Here is a 17,834-nt window from a genome sequence, read left to right as displayed (position 1 = left end):
GAGGAGGTGTTAGTGGGAATAGCAGAACAATTACCAGACAATGGGAGCGGTGCTTATCACCCGATACGTTGAAACTAATGTTGTGGCCAGAAGACTATAACATTCCTACAATGTAAGGTGCCACCGCCTTTTAATCAGACCAGGCAGCTTTGCCAGCCATGATTGATTTCCTGTCCGCTTTGAATTCGGCAAACAAGGGACTAATTCAAAAGCTAGCTTCTCTCATCTTTTCTGCTCTAGAGAAACAAGACGCACTCATATTCAGGGCAGAGGTGGAGATTGACGCTGAATGTATGCTGATCCCAATTGAGTAGAGCTGATGCGCACAGACAGGAAGATATACTGATCAATTATTGGCCGGAACTAAACACGGGTTTAGGTTATCCAACGAGTCACAGAGCCGAGTACCTCTGAGATACTTTAACTTTACTCAGTTGTGTGAGTTTCACTTTGCACTGGGATTTGGATGCTGTGGGAACAATCGCCGCCAAATCACATGTTTTAATGTGAAATATGTCTGTTTTCTCACATGTCAAGCGGCTGTGAGGAGCGGAACTTTGAAAAAAAAATGGCGGGGCTCGTTCAGGATTTGGCCCGAGACCTGTCGCATTTCAAATGTGATCATTCCTAAACGAGAATCATACCCCGAAACCAACGAGCCGCCGACAGTGAAGAGTGCAGCTCTCAGATTCTGACGGTCGTGAGAAAAGATGTTAGGACCATCATGCTTGTGCTGTCACTCAGAGACCGATCGAATTAGTCCCGCTCTCCGCAGTCCGACAAATGTTATGCATTTGAGGAATATATTATTAATTTGAGACATGACATAATCAAAGTGCAGCATCCTTGTCAGTGAAAGGGAAATTCGGCGATGAGGTTAATGTGATTGACAAATTGACCAGGGGAGTCAAATCTGAGCACAAATACGATGAGGATGAGATTCGAACCACTGTGTGCAGAACAAAATTGATTAGTCGTCCATCGCCTTAATTTCTCGGCCACCTCGTCTCTTATTCAACCAAGCGTCAGCCTTTCAATCTCCTGCTTTTTGTAACCCAACAGAAATAATGTGCAAGAATGTCCACTTCACAGCTTGCTCTGCCCGTGCATGCAGATCGACAATGATGAACACGTGCCATTAGATTCTTAAAGCAAACAATCTTCCTTTACTTCAGATGAGTGACTCGAAGAGACGGTTGTTTTTTCGGCAGAATCGCAACAAATATAAAATTTCACGCAGCGAGTTCATTGACCGCGGCAAGATACGAATCTGCAATGTTTTGATAAGTTCGCGGTTATAATCGAAATCAGACGTCGTATCCATTAGACCACGCGGCCGCTGCCATCAGCAGACAATGTGTTGTTGTGTAAATTGCGAGCAAAATCAAGGAGTGGATTTAGGAAAAGATGAGCATATTTCGAGTAAATGAACTGATGTACTGCGATCTGGGTGCGCACAGGCGCAGGCAACCCCAATGTAAATTGGAACACAACAGTTTAACAATTCGGACATTGAAGCTGAAATCATACTCCTTCTCAAACTATGCAGGATGACCCGGGTTTATGAGTAAATCCGTTTTAAAGAGAAAGATTATGAACCGGAACTGACAACCAGCCCTTTTAAACAGATACAGAATGATCGGGGACTGCAAGGACATCCCTTTTACCCAGATGCAGAATGACCCTTGACTGACCGCATTTCCCTTTTAAAAGAATAAAATGAGATTTCTATCATCCCTGAAGGCAATTGCACTGTGGAGCTCAGGACCACGCGGGACAGAGACGGTTAATGAAGTCACAGGTGATAGACAGGCAGGAAGGAGGGAGGGACGTAAAACCAGCCCAGACTGACAGCCAATTTACAAATATATATATATTAAACAACTTAAGAAAATAAATACATTTAATTTTTAATTAAAAAAAATTGAATTTGGTTTGTTTTAAATAAATAAATAATTGATTCATAATCTCGATATTTTTTGATTGAACGAAGGCTGTGTGACTGGAAGAATTTCCTTTGGAAATGAGGGGGTGCCTCTTATCAACAAAGGCAGACATTGATGTGGAGATTCAGCATCGCCACCAGTGCTCCAGTGCAGCCTTCGGCCGCCTGCGAAAAAGACTGTTTGAAGACCAGGCCCTCAAATCTACCACCAAACTCATGGTCTACAGGGCTGTAATAATACCCGCCCTCCTGTATGGGTCTGAGGCATGGACGATGTGCAGAAGGCACCTCAGGTCGCTGGAGATATATCACCAACGATGTCTCCGCAAGATCCTGCAAATCTCCTGGGAGGACAGGCGCATTAACATCAGTGTCATCGACGAGGATAACATCCCAGTATTGAAGCACTAACCACACTCGAGCAGCTTCGCTGGGCAGGCCACATAGTATGCACGCCAGATGTGAGACTCACTGAGCAATGCTTTATGCGGAGCTTCTTCATGGTAAACGAGCCAAAGGAGGACAGCGTAAACGTTATAAGGACACCCTCAAAGCCTCGCTGGTAAAGTGCGACATCACCACTGACACCTGTGAGACCCTGGCCGCAGATCGCCCGAGGTGGAGAAAATCCATCCGGGAGGGCGTTGAGCTCTTTGAGTCTCGATGCAAGGAGCATGAAGAGCCCAGGCGCACGCAGCAGAAGGAGCGTGCGGCAAACCAGCCCTACCGACCCCTTCCCCAGACGAAAGTATGTCCCACCTGTGAAAGGGTCTGTAGCTCTCGTATCGGACTGCTCAGCCATCAAAGAATTCACTTTGGGAGTGGAAGCAATCCTCCATAGGACCCCTGGACCTGATGGCTTATATCCTGTGGATACAACCAATGCATCCACAGGATATAAGCCATCGGGTCCAGGGGACTTGTCTGCCTTTAGTCCCATTATTTTCCCTCATACTACTTCATTAGTGATAATGATAGTATTAAGTTCCTCCCTCCATATAGTCCTTGGATTATCCACTATTTGGATGTTTTTACTGACTTCTACCGTCAGAACTGAAACAAAATATTTGTTCAAAGTCTCTGCCATTTCCCTGTTCTCGATTATTAATTCCCCAGTCTCATCCTCCAGGAGACGAACATTTACTTTAGACACACTTTTCCTTTTTACATACCTGTAGAAACTCGTACTATCTGTTTTTATATTTCGTTCAAGTTAACATTCATAATCTACCCTCTTTTAATCATATTTTTAGTCGTTCTTTGCTGGATTGTAAAAATGTCCCAATCCTCTGGACTCGAACGAGTGGATGATTGGCTGAGCGTGACGGAAAAGGTGGCCTAAAATTTGCTGCAAAATAATTCAGAACACTTGCACCTCAAATGACCTCCAAACAGAGCGGATTACGTGCCAATGCCTACAGCTACTGATTCATTGTGAACAGGGCTCGAACTTACTCAGAAGCAATTCAATTACATTCTTAATCCAATGATTTAACCACCCAGCGAAGGCAGCTAGCAGGTCGCATTTTATTAAACACACACTGAATGAAGCAGCACTGAGAGCGCAACCCTTTTAAACAGATAAAGACTTATCCTAGACTGACAGTGCAACAACTTGATGTCGCTGTATTACATTATAGAAAGCGGGAATAGATGAATCGCATTCGGCGGGAATTAAATGATGTACTCCCTGCTTGTCTCAGCTAATCAGCTCGTTGGTCAAGTGGTATGATTGTCACTTATATAGGGAAAATAATGGAACCCTTACTAATGGAGAAAATAGAAGAACATCTCGAAACCAAAAGTATAAAAATGAATAATCAGCATGGATTTCAACAGGGAAAGTCCTGTGGACCAAACTCATAATTTTTGAAGAGGTTATAGAGTGGGTAGACATTGATCATGCAATAAGTGTAATGTATCTAGATTTCAAAAGACCCTCGCTATGAAACCCAATAATAGGCTGCTAAGCAACGTCAGGGTATAAGCAGCAGAATGCATAGCGAGCTATCTTCAACACTGAAATCAAGATTGGAGATAAAAGGCAGATATTCATATTGGCAGAAGATGGGTAGTGGTGTTCCAAAAGGATCAATGCCGGAACCACTATTGTTCACAATTTATATTAACGATTTAGAATTTGGAACTAAAAACAGAATTTCCAAATTTGGCAATGATACCAAATTGGCGGAAATTTATACTGAGGAGGACTGCAACAAATTAAGGACAACATTAATAAACAAGCAGAATGGGCATATAATTTTCAATTAAGTTCCACACACATATATGTGAGGTATTACATTTTGGTGGGAAGAATATTGAGGTCACTTATTACTTGGCGCAAATGACTCTAGGTGTGGTCGAGGAACAATAGGATCTCTGAGTACAATTACACAAATCACAAAAATTGTGACAGAGTTTAGCAAGGAAAGATAAAGGTAACTAAGCAGTGGAGGTTATTTCTAGTGGTATAGAATTGCAAAAAAGGAAGGTTATGCTAAACCTGTATTGAACTACGGTTAGACCACACTTAGAGTACTGCATGCAGTTCTGGTCATCCTATTATAAAGATGATATAGAGGCAGTTGGGAGGGTGCAGAGAAGAATTACACGGACGCTACCAGAAATGGGAGGTTATTCATAAGTGGAAATAATAAACAAGCTGGGTCTCTTTTCTCTTGAAGATTGATCTATAGGGGTGACCTAATAGATTTATATAACATTATGAAAGATTTTGATAGAGTGTTTAGAGAGTGTTTACAGAGTGTTTTCACATGTGGGGAAGAGCATAACTGGAGTCCTCCATTAAAAGATAGTCAACTAGAAATCCAGAAATCAAATAGAGAATTCAGAATCAACTTCTTTCTGGAAAGAGTAATGAGAATGTGGAACTGAAAAGCGTAAGAGTGGTTCAAGCGACTAGTATAGATACATTTAAGGAGAGGCTATACAAGCATATGAGGTAGAAAGGAATAGATGCCTCTGCTGATAGATTTAAATCAAGAAAGACTCCAGAATATTCGAGTGGAACATAAACGCTAGCATGGTCAGAATAGCCAGAATGGCAGTATACGCTATGCTGTCCGCTGTAAGCCTATTTAATTCAGTTATCTGCAGGATTAAGCATTGGATTCAATGATAAGCTCTCTGACTATAGGTAGGAGTGTCTGTGTCACTGTAAGAGCTTTCTGTTTCTGTGTAATAGTTTCTGGGTCTCTTTAGGTGCTGTCTGGGTCTGTGTTGCAGCTGCCTGTGTCAGCTTCTGAGCTGACTGTGTCTGTTTAAGTGTTGTCCGGGTTTGTGTAGGAGCGTCGGGGTTTGTGTTGCAGCTCCATGTGTCAGGTTTGGAGCTGACTGGGTCTGTGCAAGAGTTGTTTCTGTTTGTGCCAGAGAGTCTGCGTCTATGTTGGAGTGTGTCTGTCTGTGGTTGATCTCCCTCGGTCAGTGTGGTTCTGCATTGAGCTTTTTGATTCAGTACCGGTGCTGTCTTGATCTTTAAATGAGGTGTCTGCATCTCCGAAGCGAGCTGTGTGGCTCGGTGAACGAGTAGTCTGGTCCTTTCTCGGAACAGTCTGCGCCAGTGTAAGAACTGCTTATATCTGTGTAGGAGCTCTTGGATCTGTGTTGGTGATGCCTTGGCCAGGGTAAAGCTGTCTATGTCTATGTAGGAGTGAATTAATCTGTCTCGGAGGTCCCTCTGTCTCTGAAAGTAGCTGTATGGGTCTGTGTATTAAAGTTTGTGCCTGTGCTGTTAATCCCTGCTTCAGTGCAGCACCTGCCTGGTTCTGCACAGGAGCTGCCTACTTTCGTGAAGGAAATGTCAGTGTCTCTGTCGAAGCTCTCTGGAAATGTGTTGGTGTTGTCTGCGGCTGATGAGGACATGTTTGCTCCTGTGTAGGTGATGCGGGGTCTCTGAAAGGAACTGTCTGAGTCTGTACACAAGCATTTTGATGCTGTGTATGCGATTTGCCTGTCTGCACAGGAGTGTATGGATCTGTGCAGTAATGTCTGACTCGGTGTAGGATCAGTACTTCTCTGTACGGGAGCTGCCTGGGTCTGTTTAGCCGCTGTCTGGGTCGGTGCAGGAAAAGTCTGGATCTGTGAAGGTAGATTGTGGGACTGTGTCGGAAGATTGTGAATCTGTGAAGGTAGAGTCTGGGACTGTGAAAGAGCCGTCTGAATATATGTTGCAGCTGTCTGGCTCTGTGAAGGAATAGTCTGGGGCTGTGAAAGTAAATAGAAATCTAGAAATCCACAGCGCTGAAGGTGGCCACTTCGGTCCATAGTATACATGCCAGCCGACGAAGAGCCAAAAGGCCCTTTGATCAACAACCCTGAAGGCTATATATGAACCTGTGAAGTATGACAATGGCGGAAAGATAAAGAACGCCCAACCCAATAAGCCCGCCCCACACAACTTCTACACCCCTTGCACCGAAAAATTATACACACCACCACAACCCGAGCCATGCGAACGCATGGGAGAAGCAAAAAAGCAGAAAAAAAAACAGGCTAGTTTTGGGAAAAATTTGTGTTAAAATTCCTCTCCATCTATGCGATTAAAATTAGTCCAAGAGATCAACTTGGTCGTATTGGAATCCCTGCAGTACTTACCATTGTATCAGCGTCAGCCAACATAAGGTTATCCAACCTAATCCCACTTACCAGCTCTCGGTCCGTAACTCTGCTGGTGACAGCAGGGACATTGGTTGGTTAGGCCGCTGCTGGAGTATTGCATGCAGTACTGGTCACCACATTTTAAAAAAAAGATGTGATTGCGCTGGAAAGGGTACTGAGGAGATTTACTAAAAAAGTTGCCTGGACTGGAGAATTTTGTTGATGAGGAAAGATTGGAAATGCTGAGTCTGTTTTCTTTGGACCAGAGGAGGCTGAGGGGAGACTATATTGAGGTACATAACTTTATGAGGGCCCTAGATAGAGTTGGTAGGAAGGTCCTGTTTCCCTTTGCAGAGTGGTCAACAACCAGGGGGAATCAATTTAAACTAATTTCGGGGTGGACCAACTCCCCTATCTCGGGCGCCTCCTATCAACAAGAGCAGGCATTGATGATGAGATCCAACACCGCCTGCAGTACGCCAGTGCAGCCTTCGGCCGCCTGAGGAAAAGAGTGTTTGAAGATGAGTCCCTCAAAACTTTCACCACGCTCGTGGTCTACAAGGCTGTAGTAATACCCGCCCTCCTGTGTGGCTCAGGGATGTGGACTATGTACAGAAAACACCTCATGTCGCTGGAGAAATGCCACCAGCGATGTCTCCTCAAGATCCTGCAAATCCCCTGGCAGGACAGATGCGCAAACATTCGCGTCCTCGTCCAGGACATCATCCCCAGCATTGCACCACTTACCACACTTGGTCAGCTCCGCTGGGCAGGCCATATGCCACACACGAGACTGCCAGAGCAAGCACTCTTCTAGGAACTCGTCCACGGCAAATGAGCCAAAGGCGGACAGAGGAAACGTAACAAAGAGACCCTCAAAGCCTCCCTGATAAAGTGTGACATCCCCACTGTGACCTGGGAGTCCTTGGCCATAGATCGCCCGAAATGAAGGAAGTGCATGGGGGTGTGTGCTGAGCTCATCGAGTATCGTCGCCGAGAGCATGGAGAAATCAGGTGCAGGCAGCGGAAGGAGCTGCGGCAAACCTGGCTCCCTGCCCATCCTTTCCCTCAACGACAGTCTGTCTGACCTGTGACAGAGACTGTGGTTCCCGTATTGAACTGTACAGCCATCTAAGAACACATGCAAAGAGTGGAAGCAAGTCTTCCTCGATTCCGAGGGACTGCCTATGATGATGATTTAGGGGGAGGGTTAGACGAGCTGTGAGGATAAATGTCTTTACCCAGGGCGTCATGGTAGTCGGGAACTCAAAGCCTCAATGCGGCAGAAATCCTCACACATTTTAAAAATACTTGGATGCCAGTTAAATTGCTTTAACCCATAGGACGCACTTAGAGCTGGGAAGTGGGAATTAGGCTGGAATGCTCTTGATCGGCCTCCTCGGGAACTATTGGCTGAAATGGCCTCCTTCCAGGCTGTACATTTTTGCTTTTCCTACACTACAAAGTGATCACATTTTAAAAGTAATTAATTTGCTCTGAACTGCTTTGGGAAGTGCTGAGGTGAAAGTCGCTATAGGAATGCTATCATTTTAATGTATAAGTGCCATAAGAAAGTATATGGCATGAAGACCAGTTGTCTCACTCGGTTAGTGCTTGGTGTTACTAACGCCAAATTGGCGAGTTCGAACCCATTACGTGCCATTTATTTTATTTTTGTTGGTGCGGTTGGGCTGCAAGTATTTTAGAGCAGCTTAAACATTCAGGGACGAAACTCACACCAAACCTGTAATACTTTGAAGCAATGCTGCAAAACATTAGTTCTGCCGAGAGCTGGTGGCCCTGCCGAGTGTTTCCAGCATTAAATGAACAATTCCATATCCTCCGGGGATTTGTGACTTCTCGTATTTCAATCAGTGAAAGGCTCACTGCCGCTGATTGGTTTGTAGTGCAAAGTATGGAACTGATCTAAATACAATTCCACTGCGTAATCCCTCATTATAAGAACATAAGAATTAGGAACAAGAGTAGGCCATCTAGCCCCTCGAGCCTGATCCGCCACTCAACAAGATCATGGCTGATCTGGCAGTGGACTCAGCTCCACTGACCCGCGCGCTCCCCATAACCCTTAATTCCCTTATTGGTTAAACATGTATCTATCTGTGATTTGAATACATTCAATGAGCTAGCCTCAACTGCTTGCTTGGGCAGAGAATTCCACAGATTCACAACTCTCTGGGAGAGGAAATTCCTTCTCAACTCGGTTTAAAATTGGCTCCCCCGTATTTTGAGGCTATGCCCCCTAGTTCTAGTCTCCCCAACCAATGGAAACAACCCCCTGCCTCTATCTTGTCTATCCCTTTCATTATTTTAAACGTTGCTTTCAGATCACCCCTCATCCTTCTGAACTCCAACGAGTAAAGACCCAGTCTACGCAATCTATCATAATAAGGTAATCCCCTCATCTCCGGAATCAGCCTAGTGAATCGTCTCTGTACCCCCTTCAAAGCTAATATATACTTCCTAAAGAAAGGTGATCAAAACTGCACGCAGTACTCCAGGTGCGTCCTCAACAATACCCTGTACAGTTGCAGAAGGACCTCCCTGTTTTATACTCAATCCCTCTCGCAATGAATGCCAACATTCCATTCGCCTTCCTGATTACTTGCTGCACCTGCAAACTAACATTTTGGGATTCATGCACAAGGACCCCCAGGTCCCTCTGCATGTTGTAATTTCTCCCTATTCAAATAATATTCCCTTTTACTGTTTTTTTTCCCCAAGGTGGATGGCCTCACACTTTCCGACATTGTACTCCATCTGCCAAACCTTAGCCCATTCGCTTAACCTATCTAAATCTCTGTGCAGCCTCTCTGTGTCCTCTACACAATCCGCTTTCCCACTAATCTTTGTGTCATCTGCAAATTTTGTTCCACGACACTCTGTCCCCTCTTCTAGGTCATCTATGTATATTTTAAACAGTTGTGGTCCCAGCACCGATCCCTGTGGCACACCACTAACCACCGATTTCCAACCCGAAAAGGACCCATTTATCCCGACTCTCTGCTTTCTGTTAGCCAGCCAAATTTCTAACCATGCTAATCCATTTCCTATGACTCCACGTACCTTTATCTTCTGCAGTAACCTTTTGTGTGGCACCTTATCGAAAGCCTTTTGGAAATCTAAATACACCACGTCCATCGGTACACCTCAATCCACCATGCTCGTTATATCCTCAAAGAATTCCAGTAAATTATTTAAACATGCTTTCCCCTTCCTGAATCCATGTTGCGTCTGCTTGATTGTACTATTCCTATCTAGATGTCCCACTATTTCTTCCTTAATGATAGTCTCAAGCATTTTCTCCACAACAGATGTTAAACTAACAGGCCTATAGTTACCTGCCTTTTGTCTGCCCCCTTTTTTAAACAGAGGCGTTACATTTGCAGCTTTTTAATTCGCTGGTACCTCCCCAGATTCCAGAGAATTTTGGTAGATTATAACGAATGCATTTGCTCGAACATCTGCCATCTCTTTTAATACCCTGTGATGCATTTCATCAGGACCAGGGGCCTTCACTATCTTGAGTGCTATGAGCCTGTCCAGCACTACCCCCCTAGTGATAGTGATTATCTTAAGGTCCTTCCTTCCCATATTCCCGTGACCAGCAATTTTTGGCATGGTTTCTGTGTGTTCCACTGTGAAGACCGAAGCATAATAATTGTGTGAGGTCTCAGCCATTTCCACATTTCCCATTATTAAATCCCCCTTCTCATCTTCTTAGGGACCAACATTTACTTTAGTCACTCTTTTCCGTTTTATATATCCGTAAAAGATTTTACTAACTATTTTTATGTTTTGTGCAAGTTTACCTCCGTAATCAATCTTTCCTTTCTTTATTGCTTTATTCGTCATTCCCAATCTGCTCCTTTCCCACTAACGTTGGCCACCTTATACGCATTGGTTTTTATTTTGATACTCTCCTTTATTTCCTTGGTTATCCATGGCTGGTTATCCCTTCTCTTACCGCCCTTCTTTTTCACTGGAATATATTTTTGTTGAGCACTTTGAAAGAGCTCCATAAAAGTCCTCCACTGTTCTTCAATTGTGTCACCGTTTAGTCTGTGTTTCCAGTCGACTTTAGCCAACTCTGCCATCATCCCACTATAGTCACCTTCGGTTAAGCATAGTACGCTCGTTTGAGACACTACTTCCTCACCCTCAATCTGGATTACAAATTCAACCATACTGTGATCACTCATTCTGAGAGGATCTTTTACTGAGAGATCGTTTATTATTCCTGTCTCATTACACAAGACCAGATCTAAGATAGCTTGCTCCCTTGCATGTTCTGTAACATGCTGTTCTAAGAAACAATCCCGTATGCATTCAATGAATTCCTCCTCAAGGCTACCCAGTGCGATTTGATTTGACCAATCGATATGTAGGTTAAAATCCCCCATGATTACTGCCGTTCCTTTTTCACATGCCTCCATTATTCCCTTGGTTATTGCCCGCCCCACCATTAAGCTTTTATTTGCGGGCCTATAAACTACGCCCACCAGTGACTTTCTCCCCTTACTATCTCTAATCTCCACCCACAATGATTCAACATTTTGTTCATTAGAGCCAATATCGTCTCTCACAACTGCCCTGATATCATCCTTTATTAACAGAGCTACCCCACCTCCTTTCCCTTCTTGTCTATCTTTCCGAATTGTCAGATACCGCTGTATGTTTAATTCCCTGTCCTGCCAAACTGCAACGTTTCTGTAATGGCCACCAAATCATACCCATTTATGATGATATGTGCCGTCAACTCATTTACTTTATTTCGAATGCTGCGTGCGGTTAGGTAGAGTGTTTTAATACTCGTTTTTAAACCATGATTTTTAGTTTTGACCCCTCCTGCAGCCCCTTCATATTCATACATATTGTCCCTCCCTATCACCTTGTCGTTTACACTTACCCCAGTGCTAGTCTACTCTGTTGCCTCCTGCTTTTTGCATTTTTTCTTGGGGTCCTGTGATTTGAGCTCTCACCCACTCGAACTAGCTCAGAGCCCTCTCCTGTGTTCCGAATACTCCTCGCATTGCGGCACCGAGATGTCATGCTTGCCTTTCCATTACACTTTGACGCATTAGAATGTTGCTGTCCATTAGTCTGCTGCAAACTGCAGGGGCCACGTCGCTTAATGGATAAGGCATCTACTTTGATGGAAACACTGATGCTATCAGAAAATTGCAACGTCAAACGCTGCCGTGGTCATTTTGGCAAAACTTGTTCATCTTTATAAAACCAAACTACGTTCGCACTCATTAACTAAAGGTGAGTTCCTCCCAAACAATGCACTGATCTTTATTAAAAGGCACTTTTTCATTCTGTGTATATTGCTCACTTATTTCTGGAGGTCGTGTCCAACAAACCAACAATTAATACCGATAAACTATTAACGTTTCCAGTTCGAACAACAGCTTCGCGTCAATCAGTGTAATAAAGGGCAGTGGAGGGAATTGTGGTCAGATTCCAATGAGATCCCCGTGAGTCGATAAAAAACGACCATTTGCAGAATCGCTGCGAGCAGGGTTCGAATCTGCGCAGGGAAATCCCCATTGGATTTCGAGTCGAACGCCTTAACCACTCGGCCATCGCAGCTACACAGTAGGGGTACTTTAATAGTCGAATCGTTGGTGCAATTTATCAGAGAGACCGCCTGCATGCTTGCCCGATTGGATCTCCCAGACGATGTGAAAATTAAATCGTAGAATCACAGAATCTTACAGCAAAGAAGGAAAAATTTCGGTCAGTACTGAAATAATTTACATTTCGCGAAAAACTGAAAAGTCTGGAGAGCTTCTATCTCGAAAAACAAGTGAGATAAATTTTCACATTATGAAGGTATTTGATCGAGTTGATGTGGAGAAAATGTTTGCTATTGTGCAGGAGTTCAGAACGGGAGGTCACTGATAAACTCAGTAGACAATTCAAGAGCAACTTATTTACCAAAGAGTGGTTAGAATATGGAAGATGCTACACGAGCAGTAGTTGAGGCGAATAGCACAGATTCATTTTAAAGGGATTACCTCAGCACATGACTGAGAAAGCAATAGAACAATATGCTGATACGATCAAGTGAAGTAGGGTAGTGTGCAGCATTAACTCTAGCAACACCAGTTAGGTGCAATTGGCTCTTTCTTTGATGCAATCTCTATATAACGTTATGTAACACACATGTTAAACAACAACAACTTATACATAATTAGCACCTTGAAATTAGCGAAACGTCCAAGGCGCTTCACAAGAGTTTTATGCGATACAAATTTGACACCGAGCCACTAAATACAAATTAGCGCAGGTGATAAAAGATTGGTCAACCAGGTATGCTTGATAATGAGGAAGAAAGCTGTAGATTGCAGGAAGATTTCAAAGAACTGGTCAGGGGTTTAATGGAATTCAACCCGGAGAAGTGTTAGATAAAGCATTTGGGGAGTACTTATAGGGAAAGCGAATAAACATTAAATGTTCGGCCACTGATAAGTGTAGAGGTGCAAATGACCTTGGAGTGCATGTGCACAGAATCCTTGACGGTAGCAGAGCAGGTAGATAAGATGCTTGTGAAGGATAGACAGAAAGGAAAAGGAGGCGGGGTGGCATTGCTGCTTAAAGAGGAAATTAATGCAATGATAAGGAGGGACATTAGCTTGGATGGTTTGGAAGCGGTATGGGGGGAGCTGCAGTACACCAAATGGCAGAAAACGCTAGTGGGAATTGTGTACAGACCTCCAAACAATAGTAGTGAGGTTGGGGACAGCATCAAACAAGAAATAAGGGATGTGTGCAATAAAGGTACAGCAGTTACCATGGGCGACTTTAATCTATATATTGATTGGGCTAACCTAACTGGAGGACGATTTCCTGGAGTATATTCGGGATGGTTTTCCAGACCAATATGTCGAGGAACCACAGAGAGAGCTGGCCATCGTAGACGAGGTGATGTGTAATGAGAAGGGACTAATTGGCAATCTTGTTGTGCGAGGCCCCTTGGTGAAGAGTGACCATAACATGGTAGAATTCTTTAGAAGATGGAGAGTGACACAGTTAATTCAGAAACTCGGGACCTGAACTTTAGGAAAGGTAATTTCATGGTATGAGGCGTGAATTGGCTAGAATCGACTCGCAAATGATACTTAAAACGTTGACGGTGGATAGGCAATGGCAAACATTTAAAGACCACATGGATGAACTTCAACAATTGTACATCCCTGTCTGGAGTCAAAATACAACGGGGAAGATGGCTCAACCGTGGCTAACAAGGGAAAATTAAGGATAGTATTAATCCAAAGAAGAGTTATATAAATTGGCCGGAAAAATCAGGAAACCTGAGGACTGGGAGAAATTTAGAATTCAGCCAAGGAGGACTAAGGGTTTCGTTTAGAGGGGGAAAAAAGAGTACGAGACGAAGCGTGCCCGAAGCATTAAAAATGACTGCCAGAGCTTCTATATGTATGTGAAGAGAAAAAGATGAGTGAAGACAAACGTAGGTCCCTTGCAGTCGGATTCAGGTGAATTCATAATGGGGAACAAAGGAAAGACAGACCAATTGAACAAATACTTTGGTTCTGTCTTCACGACGGAAGACACAAATAACCTTCTGGATGTACTAGGGGACCGAGGGTCTAGTGCGAAGGAGGAACTGAAGGATATGCTGATTAGGTGGGAAATTGCGTTGGGGAAATTGATGGGATTGAAGGCCGATAAATCTCCGGGGCCTGATAGTCTGCATTCCAGAGTACTAAAGGAAGTGTCCCGAGAAATAGTGGATGCATTCGTGATCATTTTCCAACATTCTATCGACTCTGGATCAGTTCCCATGGACTGGAGGGTTGGTAATGTAACAGCAGTTTTTAAAAACGGAGGGAGAGAGAAAATTGGTAATTATAGATCGGTTAGCCTGACATCAGTCGTGGGGAAAATGTTGGAATCAATTATTAAAGATGAAATCGCAGCGCATTTGGAAAGCAGTGACAGGGTCAGTCCAGTATATGAAGGGAAAATAAAGCTTGACGAATCTTCCAGAATTTTCTGAATATGTAACATGCAGAGTGGACAAGGGAGAACCAATGGATGTGGTGTATTTGGACTTTCAAAAGGCTTTAGATAAGGTCCCACACAAGAGATTTGTGTGCAAAATCAAAGCACATAGTATTGGGGGTAATCTACTTACGTGGATAGAAACATAGAAACAAAGAAAATAGGTGCAGGAGTAGGCCATTCGGCCATTCGAGCATACACCGGCATTCAGTCAGATCATGGCTGACCATTCCTTTAGTACCGCTGCCCTGCTGTCTCTCCATACCCCTTGATCCCCTTAACCGTAAGGGCCATATCTAACTCCCTCTTTAATATATCCAATGAACTGGCATCAACAACTCTCTGCGGCAGGGAATTCCACAGGTCAACAACTCTCTGAGTGAAGAAGTTTCTCCTCATCTCAGTCGTAAATGGCCTGCCCCTTATCCTAAGACTATCTCCCCTGGTTCTGGACATACCCAATATCGAGAACATTCTTCCCACATCTAACCTGTCCAGTCCCCTCAGAATCTTATATGTTTCTATGAGATCCTCTCTCATCCTTCTAAACACCTGTGAATAAAGGCCCAATTGATCAAATCTCTCCTCATATGACAGCCCAGCCATCCCTGGAATCAGTCTGGTGAACCTTCGCTGCACTCCCTCAATAGCAAGAACGTCCTTCCTCAGACTAGGAGACCAAAACTGAACACAATATTCCAGGTGAGGCCTCATTAAGGCCCTGTACAACTGCAGTAAGACTTCCCTGCTCCTATATTCAAATCCCCTAGCTACGAAGGCCAACATACCATTTGCCTTCTTTACCACCTGCTGTACCTGCGTAACCACTTTCAGTGACTGATGAACCATGAAACACAGGTCTCGCTGCACCTCCCCTTTTTCTAGTCTGCCAACATTCAGATAATATTCTGCCTTCGTGTTTTTACCTTCAAAATGGATAACCTCACATTTATCCACATTATACTGCATCTGCCATGTATTTGCCCACTCACCTAATCTGTCCACGTCACCCTGCAACCTCTTAGCGTCTTCCGCACAGCTCACACCTCCACCTAGTTTAGTGTCATCCACAAACTTGGAGATATTACACTCTATCCTTTTATCCAAATCGTTAATGTATATTGTAAAGAGCTGGGGTCCCAGCACTGAGCCCTGCGGCACTCCACTAATTACTGCCTGCCATTCTGAAAAGGACCCGTTTATCCCGACTCTCTGCTTCCTGTCTGCCAACCAGATCTCTATCCACGTCAGTACCATGCGCTTTGATTTTGTATAACAATCTCTTGTGCGGGACCTCGTCAAAAGCCTTTTGAAAGCCCAAGAACACCACATCAATTAGTTCTCCTTGTGCATTCCACTAGTTACATCCTCAAAAAATTCCAGAAGATTCGTCAAGCACGATTTCCCTTTCATAAATGTATGCTGACTCGGTCTGATCCTGTGACTGCTTTCCAAATGGGCGCCTTAATGATTGATTCCAACATTTTCCCCATTACGGATGTCAGGCTAACCGGTCTATAATTAACCGCTTTATTTCTCCCTCCATTTTTAAAAAGTGGCGTTATATTAGCTACCCTCCAGTCCATAGGAACTGATCCAGAGTCGATAGATTGTTGGAAAATGATCAAAATGCATCGACTATTTCTCGGGCCACTTCCTTAAGTACTCTGACATGCAGACTATCAGGACCCGGGAATTTATCGGCCTTTAATTCCATCAACTTCCCTAAACAATTTCCCACCTAATAAGGATATCTTTCAGTTCCTCATTCTCACTAGACCCACTTTTCCCTAGTACATTCGGAAGGTGATCGGTATCTTCCTTTGTGAAGACAGAACCGAAGTGTCGAGAACTGGTTGGCAGACAGGAAGCAGCGAATCAGGATAAACGGGTCCATTTCAGAATGGCCGGCAGTGACTAGTGGAGTGCCTCAGGGCTCAGTGCTGGGACCCCAGCTCTTCACAGAATACATTAATGATTCAGATGAAGGAATTGAGTGTAATATCTCCAGGTTTGCAGATGAAACTAGATTAGCTGGCGGTGTGAGCCGTGAGGAGGACGCTAAGTGGCTGCAGGTTAACTTGGAAAGGTTGGGTGAGTGGGCAAATACATGGCAGATGCAGTATAATGTTGATAAATGTGCGGTTATCCACTTTGATTGCATAATAACGCAGGCAGAATATTACCTGAATGGCGGCAGATTAGGAAAAGGTGAGGTGTAATGAGACCTGTGTGTCATGGTTCATCAGTCATTGAAAGTTGGCATGCAGGTACAGCAGGCTGTGCAGAAGGCAAATGGTATGTTGGCCTTCATAGCTAGGAGATTTGAGTATAGGAGCAGGGTCATCTTACTGCAGTTGTCAAGGGCATTGGTGAGACCTCACCTGGAATATTGTGTTCAGTTTTGGTCTCCTAATCTGAGGAAGGAAGTTCTTGCTTTTGAGAGAGTGCAGCGAAGGTTCACCAGACTGATTCCAGGGACGGCTACACTGACATATGAAAAGAGACTGGATCAACTGGGCCTTTATACACTGGAGTTTAGAAGGATGAGAGAGGATCTCGTAGAAATATGTAAGATTCCGACGGGACTGGACAGGTTAGATGCGGGAACAATGTTCAAAATGTTGGGAAAGTCCAGCAAAGGGGATCACAGTCTTAGGATAAGGGGTAGGCCATTTAGAACGAAGATGAGGAGAAACTTCTTCACTCAGAGAGTTGTTCACCTGTGCAATTCCCTGCCGCAAAGAGTTGTTGATGCCAGGTCATTGGATATATTCAACAGGGAGTTATTTTGGCCCTTATGGCTAAAAGGATCAAGAGGTAGGCAGGAAACAGGAGAGCGGTACTGAGGGAATGATCAGCCATGATCTTATTGAGTGGTGGTGCAGGCTCGAAGTGTCGAATTGCGTACTGCTGAATTTATTTTCGAAGTTTCGATGTTGAGAAGCAACACGGAATACTTGCCTTCATTCGATGAGCCATAGAATATAAGATCGGGGAAGTTATGATTCAAATGTGTAAAACTCTAGTTGGGCCACCGCTAGATTATTGCATGCTTCTCTGGTCACCGCATTACAGGAATGATCAGACAGCACTCGTGAGCATACAGGTTAGATTTAGGCGGATAGTGAATTTAGCTCTGAGTAAATATTGCATCGGCTGGGTTTGTTTTCTTTGTAACAGAGGATGCTAAGGTGGTCCGGATTGAAGTGAATAAAATTAT

The 17,834-nt window shown here is 44.0% G+C and overlaps 1 non-coding gene across 1 annotated transcript; it reads right to left on the bottom strand.

Moving 5' to 3' along the window:
• Positions 1-12,092: 12,092 nt before the first annotated feature.
• Positions 12,093-12,175, bottom strand: trnas-cga (transfer RNA serine (anticodon CGA)). The gene has a single exon. It is a non-coding gene; the product is annotated as a tRNA-Ser (tRNA).
• Between the last annotated feature and the right edge of the window lie 5,659 nt (positions 12,176-17,834).

The sequence above is a fragment of the Pristiophorus japonicus genome, unplaced genomic scaffold (assembly GCF_044704955.1).
Source record: "Pristiophorus japonicus isolate sPriJap1 unplaced genomic scaffold, sPriJap1.hap1 HAP1_SCAFFOLD_29, whole genome shotgun sequence".
Taxonomy (NCBI): Eukaryota; Metazoa; Chordata; class Chondrichthyes; family Pristiophoridae; genus Pristiophorus; species Pristiophorus japonicus.
This window is presented reverse-complemented; position numbering and strand designations above follow the sequence as displayed.